Source organism: Ranitomeya imitator, chromosome 1 (assembly GCF_032444005.1).
Source record: "Ranitomeya imitator isolate aRanImi1 chromosome 1, aRanImi1.pri, whole genome shotgun sequence".
In the NCBI taxonomy this organism is placed as follows: Eukaryota; Metazoa; Chordata; class Amphibia; order Anura; family Dendrobatidae; genus Ranitomeya; species Ranitomeya imitator.
Genome location: NC_091282.1, coordinates 338,080,488 through 338,095,594, shown reverse-complemented (window position 1 = coordinate 338,095,594; position 15,107 = coordinate 338,080,488). Strand labels below are relative to the sequence as shown.

General features: G+C 43.4%; 1 protein-coding gene across 3 annotated transcripts in view; it reads left to right on the top strand.

The window, feature by feature from the left end:
• The window catches only part of DAO (D-amino acid oxidase), a 102,180-nt gene that overhangs the window by 16,688 nt on the left and 70,385 nt on the right, over positions 1-15,107 (top strand). The window contains exon 1 of one of the 3 annotated variants that reach the window (XM_069759717.1): positions 11,309-11,444. The exons of the other annotated variants lie outside the window; for them this stretch is intronic. The gene's annotated coding sequence lies outside the window, so the exon portion shown is untranslated. Of the gene's footprint in view, positions 1-11,308; positions 11,445-15,107 lie in introns of those variants that run through there. 3 annotated transcript variants of the gene reach the window in all.

The following is a 15,107-nucleotide window of genomic DNA, read 5'->3' as shown; positions in this document are numbered from 1 at the left end:
AAACTCTTCCCCATCTTTTCATTTGTAAAATGTCAGTAAATATTCTGATCTAATACCAGAGGTACAAAGAGTGCTGAGGTAAGAAGAAGCTGCTCACACTGCTATCCCTTCCTTCTAATTTAATACTGGAGATACCAGGGGTGCTGAGGTAAGAAGAGGCTGCTCACACTGCTGTCCTATCCTTCAGAGGACCGTATGTTCTTGTCACAAAAAATGCGTTTTACTGTACCAACAAAATGAATGAGATTTCTGAAATCTCATGCACGTGCTGCTTATTTTTCCCTTGTAGATTTGAAGCAGTTTCATATCTGCAGCATGTCAACTCTTCAATTGAATGTTAAAACAACTTATCAAAATGCATGAAAAATGGGGCAAAAAGCACATGTTTTATGCAGCATTTTTCCTAACAAGAGACTAATGCTGCAAATACTTAACTAGTGCACATGTCCCAAGTATTGCTCCTTCCTCACTCCTATCCATAAAATGGCTAGTGATCAGTTGCGTAACGTGAAGCTCATGGGCCCCAGTGCAAAATCTCCAACAGGGCCCCCAAATATCACAGGTCATTAATGGTGATATTATTTTGATGTTGGCTAAAGGGACATTTTGGGCCCCCTAAACTCAAGGACCAGAGTGTGAATGCAACTTCTATACCTAGTATAGTTACACCGCTGCTAGTGATGGAGAAGCAGGTGATCAGACCAGTCAATAAACCGCATCCAATAGAAAAACACCTTTCCCATGTGCAATATTTTTCAGTTGGAGGAAAATGATGGACAGGTCTGGTCACATGCTTCTCCACTAGCAGTCATTATTTAGACAGAGTGATGTGCAGTTTTTTGAGGATGGCTGTAATAGGGCAGGAGGAGAACCTGTAATACCTCTATATTAGTGAGTGTAACAAAATCATATCCCCAACATGTTTGTTAAAGTATAGTGATCCACCCCTTTAAGGACCATATCCCTGAGGTCGGCTGCAGATGCGCTCATAAAAACTTGGGTCTGTCCCCTGTTCCAATTACAGAGACAACTGGTCCCAAGTGCATCTCCCTGTGTTCTCCTGAATATCGGATGAGTCTAAGAGTTGCCTGCCATTTACATGCACTATTTTGGTCTGTAAATTAGTCCAATTTCTCAGTTGGACCGATAGAATAATTGTTCATCTGAACAGCCCTATCGAATAACATAGGTCGGTGTGCTGTCAGATCAAAAATCGCACACATCTGTTTAGTACGCTCGTCTGCGTGAGCCCTGAGAATAACTACTAAGCGCTTATTTTTTACCAAGGGACTGATCCCTGGTGAATTGATCTTTAGTTTTTCTGTACACCTACAAATATTTATGGAGCACAATAACTGTGACACATACATTTCCATTCTATTCTAAAACTTTTCAGAGAATAAAAGGAACTCATTGTATAAATGAAACCAATGGTGTTTACTGATGCCAGCGACCAGTAGGAGTGATGTTTATGCGGTGTAGGCGTTCAACATCTTAGCGCCAATATGACGAGACAAAGGAATACGTTTATCACAGAGATTGTGTTGGTAGTTGATTCAGAACAATAATGGGCTCATTATCACTAGCACTGTCCACATCATTCGTGTGTAATAAATTATTAGGATATTTTGTCAGTGCAAAAACTGACATCAATTGGCATTAAGAATTGTTTCAGCCACTTGGGTCTAAATTGCAGACTTTTGGAAATTGGTAATTAATATTGAACCCTTCCAACCTAATCAAAAAATATGACAAACTTCAGACAGGAATGTGTCTATAGACGTCTGTCCCTCGAGTATATTCTTCAGTATTGTTTCTCAGCTGCATGCACCAGGCCCAATTCACTGCACAATGGGAAAAGCAAGCTGCCTGGCTCAACCAAAGCAGAACAACAGTGCCCAAGCAGCCTGTGAGTGACTCAGTTATCTTGCCCTATTCAAATAAATATGCCTATGATAAAGTAAAATAAATCGCTGTCAAATGTGGCGACAGCTATTGCTTATGAATGGCCACTTATACCGCTTATGTTATCTACAGTAAATTTGTTTTACATTTGAATCCAATCTATTGTTTCATGAAAGCAAGCACTTAGCATGCTGGCCCCATCCGGTTAAAAAGAAGACAAGTCTGTGTAGTTATGGAGAGCCATCACATAGGTCAGCTTAGCTGCAAGGTTAATGCCAAAACCCACCTATTTGGGGAGGCATAAGACAACCATCTAACTTGTATGTGTCCTTCCCGACTCTTCCCTGACAGAAGTCTAAAGTTGCCAAGACCGATAGTAATGATCGAGTTGCTGTCCGGTTATGCTCTGGCACTTTACAGGAAAACAGTGTCCCTGTCCCTGTGTTCTGTCAGGTGTGGGGTGCATCACAGTCACTTGTAGACTGCGTACACCGCAGGCCTCCACAGTCTCCGGGCCTCCATCCTCAGGAACCACCGCACAAGATCCAAGGAAAACCAAGTTCATTGCAACAAGCAAAAATTTACTGGTCAGTTCAAGTTCATCATGTTGTAACATGTGAGATAAGGCACAAAACTAAATATTTCTCATTTTCTTAGTACAACACATTTTCAGCCCTACCACTCATTCATTCTGGACTATCCTTAAGCCCACTGACTCCATCAGCCTCATGATTTTCCTGTCTACTTCAGCAGTGCAAATACAGTTAGGGCCAGAAATATTTGGACAGTGACACAAGTTTTGTTATTTTAGCTGTTTACAAAAACATGTTCACAAATACAATTATATATATAATATGGGCTGAAAGTGCACACTCCCAGCTGCAATATGATAGTTTCCACATCCAAATCGGAGAAAGGGTTTAGGAATCATAGGTCTGTAATGCATAGCGTCCTCTTTTTCAAGGGACCAAAAGTAATTGGACAATGGACTCTAAGGGATGCAATTAACTCTGAAGGCGTCTCCCTCGTTAACCTGTAATCAATGAAGTAGTTAAAAGGTCAGGGGTGGATTCCAGGTGTGTGGTTTTGCATTTGGAAGCTGTTGCTGTGAGCAGACAAGATGCGGTCAAAGGAACTCTCAATTGAGGTGAAGCAGAACATCCTGAGGCTGAAAAAAAAAAAATCCATCAGAGAGATAGCAGACATGCTTGGAGTAGCAAAATCAACAGTTGGGTACATTCTGAGAAAAAAGGAATTGACTGGTGAGCTTGGGAACTCAAAAAGGCCTGGGCGTCCACGGATGACAATAGTGGTGGATGATCACCGCATACTTAATTTGGTGAAGAAGAACCCGTTCACAACATCAACTGAAGTCCAGAACACTCTCAGTGAAGTAGGTGTATCTGTCTCTAAGTCAACAGTAAAGAGAAGACTCCATGATAGTAAATACAAAGGGTTCACATCTAGATGCAAACCATTCATCAATACCAAAAATAGACAGGCCAGAGTTAAATTTGCAGAAAAACACCTCAAGAAGCCAGCTCAGTTCTGAAAAAGTATTCTATGGACAGATGAGACAAAGATCAACCTGTACCAGAATGATGGGAAGAAAAAAGTTTGGAGAAGAAAGGGAACGGCACATGATCCAAGGCACACCACATCCTCTGTAAACATGGTGGAGGCAACGTGATGGCATGGGCATGCATTCAATGGCACTGGGTCACTTGTGTTTATTGATGACATAAGAGCAGACAAGAGTAGCCGGATGAATTCTGAAGTGTACCGGGATATACTTTCAGCCCAGATTCAGCCAAATGCTGCAAAGTTGATTGGACGGCGCTTCATAGTACAGATGGACAATGACCCCAAGCATACAGCCAAAGCTACCCAGGAGTTCATGAGTGCCAAAAAGTGGAACATTCTGCAATGGCCAAGTCAATCTCCAGATCTAAACCCAATTGAGCATGCATTTCACTTGCTCAAATCCAGACTTAAGACGGAAAGACCCACAAACAAGCAAGACCTGAAGGCTGCGGCTGTAAAGGCCTGGCAAAGCATTAAGAAGGAGGAAACCCAGCGTTTGGTGATGTCCATGGGTTCCAGACTTAAGGCAGTGATTGCCTCCAAAGGATTTGCAACAAAATATTGAAAATAAAAATATTTTGTTTGGGTTATGTTTATTTGTCCAATTACTTTTGACCTCCTAAAATGTGGAGTGTTTGTAAAGAAATGTGTACAATTCCTACATTTTCTATCAGATATTTTTGTTCAACCCTTCAAATTAAACGTTACAATCTGCACTTGAATTCTGTTGTAGAGGTTTCATTTCAAATCCAATGTGGTGGCATGCAGAGCCCAACTTGCGAAAATTGTGTCACTGTCCAAATATTTCTGGCCCTAACTGTACATACCATGAGATACGGCCTTCCCAAAACCCTGTCTGATGACAAATGCACACTTAGCAGGATGCAGCAGGCCTCCACTGATAAAGGCTAGGAGCGGCGGAGGTGCAAACTACTTGATAAAAACAGCCACCCCAACCAAACATTGCAGAGGTTGGCTGCCTAGCAGAAAAAATGCACATTGATAAAACTCACATAGGACGCCAGTCACACTGAGAGGTGTGGTGCACAGTGTCTGGTATGCAACCGATTAATGACGCCCCTTGTATTAACAGGTGGGCTGCCCAGCACTATAGTATGCAGCACACAGTGACAGATGCCCCAGAAAAACCTAGCCAACATAAAGAGGCCTGGCCACATCCTGCAAAAAAGGATATGATATAGTGCAAAAAAATGCATGCATATGATAAACACATACACTATATGGGGTATTGGTTTAATATTTTGGCCAAAATAAAGTAAGCCCGCAACCCAACGTCAAGGGTCCCCATAATATTGCGGGGGAATATTGTTGGCTAGGTTTTTCTGGGGCGTCTGTCACTGTGTGCTGCATACTATAGTGCTGGGCAGCCCGCCTGTTAATACAAGGGGCATCATTAATAGGTTGCATACCAGACACTGTGCACCACACCTATCAGTGTGACTGGCGTCCTATGTGAGTTTTATCAATGTGCATTTTTTCTGCTAGGCAGCCAACCCCTGCAATGGTTGGTTGGGGTGGCTGTTTTTATCAAGTAGTTTGCACCTGTGCCGCTCCTAGCTTTTATCAGTGGAGGCCTGCTACATCCTGCTAAGTGTGCATTTGTCATCAGACAGGGTTTTAGGAAGGCCGTATCTCATGGTATGTATTTTTTCTGAGTTTTTTCTATGTTAGCTACTTCAGCAGTGCACCCGGGATCCATTACCTTCTGTTTACACAGGTTCCTGTCCATTTTCCTCTGTACACCAGAAGATACGATGTACCCGGCTGCCCCTATGCCAGACCTTGGGCTCCTGACAAGACAGGAGCATCCGCTGTCTTATCTGTTTATCAATACCTTATGTCCGAAGTCCAGACCTATGTTTTACCCTATGTTATTCTATATCGTACACTACTTATATTGTATATTAACACTTTGCATAACCATAATACAGTATATGTAAAACCGCATGACACTATACACATATACATTTCTTGTCTTCAGAGCAGGGGCGTACATAAAAATCATGGAGCCCCATAACCACCACAGAAGAGCATATCTCACATCTTTGCAGCCCTTAGGCCGCCGTCACACTAGCGAGTTTTACGGACGTAGGAGCGCATAAAATACGTCCGTAAAACACGCCTAACAAACGGCCCAATTATTCCCAATGGGTCAAGTCCTATCAGCCGTATATTACGCATCCGTATTATACGGCTTTCTACGGCCGTACAAAATCGCAGCATGCTGCGTTTGTCAGCGTATTGCGCAAAAAATACGCCAATGAAAGTCTATGGGGGAGCGTAAAATACGGAATGCATACGGACCATGCGTGTGACTTGCGAGAAATACGCTACTCACTGGCAGATGTCCGGAAATGTCCAAAGGCCTCAATCAGGCAGGTGAGACATGCTAATTAGCTCAAAAAGCCAGACAGTGAACCCGGAAGTCTGCTGCACGCCTCCACGGAGTGAGATTCACCATGTCTCACATTATCAATGTGGAGATGCTTATTATTTTGGTCCAAGAAAGGCCTGTAATTTGGGACCAAAGAGATCCAAACTACGCCAACAGGGCCCAAAAAGAGGCAGCATGGAGGAGTGTGTGTGGGTCCCTATTCCCACATTATGAGCAGCAGCCACGTGAGGCACAGAGACAAATAAGTAAGTACACTCATGTTTGTAATGTAATTTTCTAGTGAAACAGCAGGCCCTTACTACTTTGAATTTTTAAACATGAAAGTATTAATTATTACAGAACTTAATTGAAAGCACACCAGTACGTACATGGTGCTGTACAAGATAAACGGATTACAATAATGGTTTTAACATTTGTCCCTTAACAATGTTTTTCAAAAATTTATCTTTCTGGGATAGAGGGTAGCGGACTCTGTCCTTGTGGCCTTACATTAAAATTGTCTTATTTGAACAAAGTTACTAATAAATGTATTCCACAAATGCATATTCCTATGCTACACTAAAATCTGTGTAGTCAATTTCACCTTGTGTGACCACTGTGCATAATGGGCTAATCTATTTGTTTAATGTTTTTTTGTTTCAGTGGGTGATGTTACAACAAGATGGCAGACCATCCGCGATCAGTATAGGAGGGAGAGGCAGCAGTGTGAGAGGAGTGGGGCAGGCGCACCTCCTAAGAAAAAAAAAAAAATATCTATTTTGATAGATTAACTTTCTTGAACCCCAGCATGGACCTCAGGCCGTAAGTACAAACCTCACAACACATTTTCTACCTTTTTTATTTTTTCAAACTTTCATATAAAACAATTTTGTACTCAAAATATTTTTACGTTACAGAACACAGTCTAACCTCACTGACAGGGAGACAGGGTCAGATTCGGAGTTGGTCATAGACCCAGTTGGGGAAGGAGAAGAGGTGGCTGGACCATCTTCTGATCCCTCAGGCTCAATCCCTCCAGGATCCTCCTCATCTGCCCAGCCAGCTCCAGAAGCAGCAGCAGCCCAAGAAGAAGAGGCACCACCGTCTACATCAGCACCAGCAGCAGCAGCACCACCTAGCCAGGATGAGCATGCAAACAGCAGCAGCCCTACTGTTGCCCTGGAGCGCTAACCACAGGCTGCATTGGTTTCACAGCGTGCTCGCCGCAGGAGAGAGCTACTCCAAAGTAGGAGAAATGTCGATGCTGGGGTGTTGAACTACCTGGCAAGGGTTCGTGAGGATGATGGTGAGGAGGGCTTTACAAGGAGCCTGGCACGGTATTTAAGGCCCATAGAGCGTGAGTTGAGGCTTCGTGTGAGAGGGTGCATTCAGATCCTTATTGATGCATGCACCCCCCCAAATAACCCATACCAGATTATGGAGATGATTGAACAGTGGCAGATGTCACCACAAAATATCCTGCGGCCTCAAAGATTGCAACAGGTGCATGCTCAACAGGGATCTGAAGCACCCCCTCCACGTGAGCCGACACCTCAACCACAACCCACACACAACCCACCATGGCAACCTCAGCACCATATGGCCGGATATCATCAACCATCCCAATATGGCCACTTGTCCAGACCCAGTGCTGGAGGCTGGTCCCAACCTGGGTTTGGACAACATGGCCATTTTGGTTTGGGGTATGATTCCAGGCCATATGTTTAGGAACATCAGGGGTTTCCTCAAAATCCATTTGCAAATTTGCCAACTGCCCATCATCATACCAGGCCTAATGTTCCTCCAGCCAATACCACATCCTCACAGGGTGAAGGACAATTGGGCCTACAAAGGCCACCTGATGAGGACCCTGACCTACCCACATCTCCACCACCTACCTATCAAGATTTGTGATTTTTTTTTTATGTTTTTTAAATTTTGTTTGTACATTTTGCTTATTTTTTTGTTATGTTCTATTCAAAATCTTGTTAATGTTTGTGCTGACATAGCACTTTGTTATGCTAGTCTTGTTTTCAGCTTATATTGCCAGTTCTAAATTTGCCTATAAAAGAGGTTACAAAAAAAAGTTTAGTAGAAAATAATAACCTAAAAAAAAAAAAAGTTAAGTAAAAACTACGCTTTAAAAACCAAAATTATGGATGTCGAACAATCATTACTACATCACACACACATGCTAGGCTCATAAACATATGTAAATTAATTAAATACAACAGATTTTTTTTACTTAAAAAAAAAAAAACATTTATAATTAATCAAAATTACACATGCAAAATTGCATATTCTTGCCAGGGAGTCGCACCTTGAGGAGTCAAAAAATAATTGGTGAATACATCACGAACTTTTAGCCCAGAAAGGGGACGCCGCAGAGGAGGGACATATGGGGTAGGCCTAATCACATTGTTCATCAGGTGATCACCAATATTAGCTGAGGAACAATCATGTATGCTGGTAAAATTGTGCAAAATAACACAGGCTTTTATTACTTCATTGATTGTATCCTCACTGAGCTGAATGGCAGACTGAAGAACACGCCATTTGGCAACAAGAATCCCAAAAGGCGCACTCCACCAGTCTCCGTGCCCTGGAAAGTCTCATATTAAAGACCCTCCGCCGGTGGTCCAGGTTGCGCCTGGGATAAGGCCTCATGACGTGCCTCGTCAGTTGGAAAACCTCATCTCCAACCAAAACAAAAGGCACTGCTTCCGCATTGGAGCCTGGGAGTTGTTGTGGTGGTGGGATGTTTAACTGGTTGTCACGTAGCTGCCGACCCATAATGGATGAATTGAAGACCCTAGAGTCTCCAGTTCACCCATAGGCCCCAATGTCTACAATTACAAACCTGTAGTTACTGTCAGCAACAGCTAACAGAACTACAGAGAAAAACTGCTTATAATTGTAGAATTGGGAACCAGAGTTCGGCGGCTTATGTACCCTGATATGTTTCCCATCCACAGCTCCAATGCAGTTAGGGAAGTCACAAGTGTTCTGGAATCCACGGGCGATTTTGAGCCAATCCTCCTGTTTGCGCTCAGGCATAACAAGTTCCTGAAGTTTCTCCCATATTTGAAAACAGGTTGAACGAACAATGCCAGAAATTGTCGACCGCCCAATCAGAAACTCAAGGTGTAGTCCCGCATAGGACAAGCCTGTGGACAGGAAGCTGAAAGACAAATAAAGATAATATTAGTTTTTTAAAATGAGGACAAAGAAAACATGAAGAAGCACAAGTGCATAGTATATTTACAAAGACATTATTTACAATATAAAAATTTCTATTTCCCTTGGTTACTTTACTAGAACATTAACCACAGTTTTGTTGATATGCTTGTGCCATAATGTCCACCTATACTTTCAAAAACCTGCTAGAACACAACACATAAAAAAAAAATATCATCAACATACAGTATGTGAGAATGTAGAATACATACTGTAAGGTAAGGAGAAGACGCTCCTCAGCAGATATGGCTTTTTGCATCCTTGTGTCCTGATACGTGATACCTGGACGTATGATCTCCAACAACATATCAAAGGTCCTGATGGTCATGCGAGTATACAGGTAGAACTTTTCAGGATGTGACCTCAAAGCTGTATAGAGCCTCTGAAAATGTCCTTTACTCAGGCGTTGGGTCAATAGAGGATGCACCCACAATCTTCGTCTCCTCCTTCGCGGATCAACATTCACCTGATATGGCTGACCAAAGCGACGCGACAACAGCCAGTGAAACAACACCCGCTGAGTTGTGCTTAAAGACACATGGTCAGACATGTTTGGAAGGTAAAACCAACACAGCCAAAATAAGCTCCACAAATAAATGGGCAGATGGGAGGTTTCCACCTGTTGTAGAGGGCTTAAATAGTGTTGTTAATGATGATTTAAATGATTTGCAGGCCAGAAAACCGTTAAATGTCCATTTTGTCATGTTGCGTAAAAAATACACCATACGGATCACATACGGATTACACACGCAACAGTACATGCACAAAATACGCGACCACACCTAGGCAACGCATTAACTACGGAACTAGATTTCAGGGACATTTTGGCGTATTACGCGTGTATTACGGCCGTAAATTACGGACCGTATTGTCTTACGCCGAGTGTGACGCCGGCCTTACAAAGACATTTTCCTCCAATATAGTCCAATAAGCAGCATCTACTTGAAACGTGCGTCAAGGGGTCTCAGCGGGAGGACCTACACTCCATGCCAGCTACTATGGGTGAGCTTTAAACAATCTCTGGGATACGTGGGGTTTTTGGGGGCTTGCTCTATGGGGCATAGTCCACGGTACTTACAGGCAGCCCCTTGATTTATGGTTGTGATGGTTTCATATGTACCCACCTGATTGGGATTTGTTTCTCCCACCATTGGAGATTTTATTATCAGTACTAGTTGTTCCTCCTGCTGTACCAGCATGTCTTTTGTACTTATTCCCCTCTTTTCTTTGATGCCTTATCATTTGGCTAGTATTTTTTGTATGTATTTCTGATTTAATAAATTATTTTTTTGTTTTATTTTACCCTCTTGGTGTTCCTTGTACTCCATGGTGTTCTGTGTTGTCAATCTGCACATAAGCATCAGAACTGGACCATGGAGCAATAGAACAAGGTGGGTGATCCAATGAAATACTATTTCTTTTATAACATGTGGACAGACAAGAAGGAGATGGCACCAGGAGGCACATTAGGTAGAGGGCAAGGTAGCAGATATGATGTGATGCTCTGGGCAATGTTCTCAGGAGAATCCTTCGGTTTTGTTATTCATGTGGACGTTACTTTAACATATACTACAAACTTAAAGGGAATCTGTCAGCAGGATCTCTCCCTCCAAACTATTTAGGAGTATGCACATGCAGTTCTTTAAAAAAAAGAAAGTCCAGCAATACGTTTACATGGCCAATCTGTTCCCCCATGACTGACAAATCAGCGTTTTGATTAATATGTCAATGAAGAGCTATTTGTAGATCTGAATCCTTGGTCACTCTATTACCCGCCGAGTGCTGCCTCCTCCAGCTAGACTGACAGCTCCTTTTGCCTGAAGTCACAAAGCATAAGGGCTGTCAATCAGCAAGAGGCGACAGGGAGTAGAGCTGGAGTGACATAGGCTTTAGATCTACAAATAGCTGTCCAACTTCATTTGCGTGTCAGTTCAAAAGCTTACACATCAGTATAAGTGGAACAGACTGGCCTTATAAAAGTATTGCTGGACTTGTCTTTGATAAAGCTACTTGCCGTGCTGCTACAAAGGCAGAACTTAATGCCTAAACATAGAAAGAAACCTGACAAAAAGGCGTCCTGCAAGCAAAAATATTAAAAAGCTCTTTACTTTTAAAAGAATGTGCTATGCACGCTACAGCACTGTGACGCATGTCCGGCACTGGTTTAGTTAACAGAGTTTTTGTTAGTGAGGACGATTTTGTTGTTTGGCCTGGTTGTCATTCTTCTAGCTGCAGCCAATCACTTGCTCTGCAGACGGTGAGTCACTGGTAATCGCACACCAGCACGTCCTCTGTTGACTGTTAAAGGAACATGAATAAATGAGTGAGTAAAGCCACATCTGTTGCATTTTTATATTGTTTTATGTTATATTTTTACTCTCTTCCTAACAATCTAGTTTTCCAGTATTGCCTACGTGTAAATGTGCTCGTGTTGTGCGGAGTGTGGAAGGACACATTGTACTCAGACTGCTTTACTCCACTTCTTGCTGATTAGACTTTAGTACTATTTTTAAGGCTTACAATTCCTGTTCTGAGAGCTTTATACCTTCCTTCGTTTTCTAAATTCATATGGGATTATCTGTGGGTTCCCCAACTTCTTCCCACACTCCATAATCATGCTTATATAAATTAATTTCTTTTGATCTTGGGGTTTTACTGTCTTAGAGATTTAAAGTCCCTCAGCCCCATTCTGTAAAGTGAGGTGGTGCAGCATTAGTGATGCTGATGAGCGAATATACTCGTTACTCAAGATTTCCCGAGCACGCTCGGGTGACCTCCGAGTTTTTTTAGTGCTTGGAGATTTAGTTTTCTTCGCCGCAGCTGGATGATTTATAGCTACTAGCCTGCTTGATTACATGTGGGGATTCCCTAGCAACCAGGCAACCCCCACATGTACTTAGCCTGGCTAATAGCTGTAAATCATTCAGCTGAGGTGAGGAAAACTAAATCTCCGAGCACTAAAAAATACTCGGAGGTCACCCGAGCGTGCTCAGAAAATCTCGAGTAACGAGTATAGTCGCTCATCACTATGCAACATCAATCCTGAAAATAAATGGCGAGGTTGCTCCAATCCAACAGGTCTCAGTTGGGCAATTCTTTATGGGCTTACCTGTGTATAGACTGTATAAAAGAAGGCCAAATCCATTAAAATGTGTATTTTCAGGAGAAAATCTATAACGTGAATGCATTCTTGCTGCAGAATCAAGAAACAAGTTAGTGTAACATTACTAGCAGAAAAAAATAAACTGCAAAACGTGGTTTCCATCTCATAAAGTGTTCATTGACATATGTCATCACTTTATGATTGGTGAGGATTAGACTTCTGGTGCCCAACAGTCAGTAGAATGTACTGTGGTTTAGTACTGCACTCATTTAGGGTATGTGCACACGATGCAGATTTAGTACAGTTCTGCAGCGTTTTTTTCTGCAGCAGAAACGCTGCAGAACTGCACTGTGAGTTACAATTCAATGAAAATCAATAGAAAAAAAAAAAGCTGTGCACATGGTGCAGAAAAATCCGTGCAGAAACGCTGCAGATTTCAAAGAAGTGCATGTCACTTCTTTTGTGCAGTTCTGCAGCGTTTCTGCACCCATAGGCTCCCATTTTGTGGGTCAAATCCGCATAAAAACTGCAGATGTAAAAACCATCTGCAGATTTTATGCGGATTAGGGTGTCAAAACCGCAGCAGACGGAAGTGACGTCAGTGATGTGGAAGAAGTGTGTGGGCGGAGTGTAGTGAAGTTAGTGTATGGTCGATGTGAAGCGTATGGTGGAAATGGTATGTAGTGTCTGTGTGTGTGTGTCGGTCTGTGTGTCTGTCTCTCTGTCAGTAGTGACTCATTGTAGTCATTCGTCGGGTGGGACTACTTCTCCCATCGAAATGTGATGATGGGAGAGTTGTCCCATCGTCAGGCGACTGACTACAATGGGTTAAAAACACAAACACACATAAAACATACATTACATACAACATATAACATGTGCCCCCACCCCACCGATCCCCCCCAAGCCAACGATCTGTCCGGTACACTGCTCCGGCTCCCCTCCATCCTGTGCTCCGCTCCCCCCGTGCTCTTGTCCACTCACCCCCGTGCTCCAATCACCCCCCCCCCCGTGCTCTGATCCACCCCCCGTGCTCCAATCCACCCCCCGGTGCCCGATCCACCCCCCCGCGCTCCGATCCACCCCCTGTGCCCGATCCACCCCCCGCGCTCCGATCCACCCCCCTATGCTTCGATCCCCCCCCATGCCCCCCCACCTCATCATACTTACCGTTCCTCCCGGGGTCCATCCGTCTTCTCCCTGGGCGCCGCCATCTTCCAAAATGGCGGGCACATGCGCAGTGCGCCCGCCGAATCTGCCGGCTGGCAGATTCGTTCCAAAGTGCATTTTGATCACTGAGATATAACCTATCTCAGTGATCAAAATAAAAAAAATAGTAAATGACCCCCCCCCCTTTGTCACCCCCATAGGTAGGAACAATAAAAAAATAAAGAATTTTTTTTTTCCACTAAGGTTAGAATAGGGTTAGGGTTAGGGTTAGGGCTAGGGCTAGGGTTAGGGTTAGGGCTAGGGTTAGGGCTAGGGTTAGGGTTATGGCTAGGGTTAGGGTTAGGGCTAGGGTTAGGGTTAGGTCTAGGGTTAGGGCTAGGGTTAGGGTTAGGGTTAGGGCTAGGGTTAGGTCTAGGGTTAGGGCTAGGGTTAGGGCTAGGGTTATGGCTAGGGTTAGGGCTAGGGTTAGGGCTAGGTCTAGGTTTAGGGCTAGGGTTAGGGCTTAATTTAGCTTTAAAAAACGCTTACAAAACTGCATGAAAAAACGCATAAAAAACGCACTTCAAATCTGCACCAAAACTGCACCAAAACTGCACTGTAAAAAACGCGTAAAAAACGCATCAAAAACGTACAAAAAACGCACCTGCAGATTCTGTCAGGAGATGCAGATTTAGTGCAGAACTGCAGCAGATTTTTCTGCACCAAATCTGCATCGTGTGCACACAGCCTTAAACTTTAAAATGCACAGCACTTCTGGCAACTTATCTGTACAGGGAGCTGTAACTGGCCACATTTACCTGAAAAGGACCGTGCTGCAGTGTGATGGGGAAAAAAACTGAAAAGGGTATGTAGCGCATATCCAGGACTTTTGGATCTTTTCTAAAGTGGCTTGTGAAAGTATTCACCCGCTTGGCATTATTCGTGTTTTCCCAGTTTTTTTTTAGGATTTGCATCAGTTCATGCAAAGAACATGCCTACAACTGTGAACATTTTGTTTTCTTTTATTGTGAAGCAAACAAAAAATAGGACAAAATAACTGCACACTTCATTGTACTTAACTATTCACCACCTAAATTCAATACTTTGTAGAGCCTCTTTTGTGGCAATTACAGCTGGAAGTTGCTTTACATAAGCGTTACAGCATTGTGGCCGGATATCAGGGGCTAAAGGCTCCTTGCCTATCCCTAAAGCTAGAGGCGCCCTAGCTATCCCGGATTATTTCTGGCGAGAATATTGCCGCTGGGCAGTCTGCAAGTAAACCAAATTTTTGTGGTCGGTATAGACTTGGAAGGGAAAACGAACCCCCTCCAGGAAGTGTCTCCACTCCGAGAAGGCCAACTTCATAGCTAGCAACTCCTTGTCCCCGATGGAATAATTCCTCTCCGCCGGTGTGAAGGTCTTAGAGAAAAAGAAGGATGCTTCCGATCTTGAGCATCCTTTTGGAATAGGACTGCTCCAGCACCGACAGATGAGGCATCCACCTCCATTATGAAAGGTTTATCTACATTGAGGCGATGTAGAATGGAAGTGCTACCAAAGTGGGACATAATAGAGAGGAAGGCCTTGGAGTCCTCCTCTGGCCTCAATTTGGGATTTGCTCCCTTCTTGGTGAGGGCTACGAAGGGAGCTACCAAAGTAGAGAAGTGGGGAATGAACTGGCGATAATAGTTAATGAACCCCATAAAGCGCTGCACCGCTTTGAGAGAATGGGGT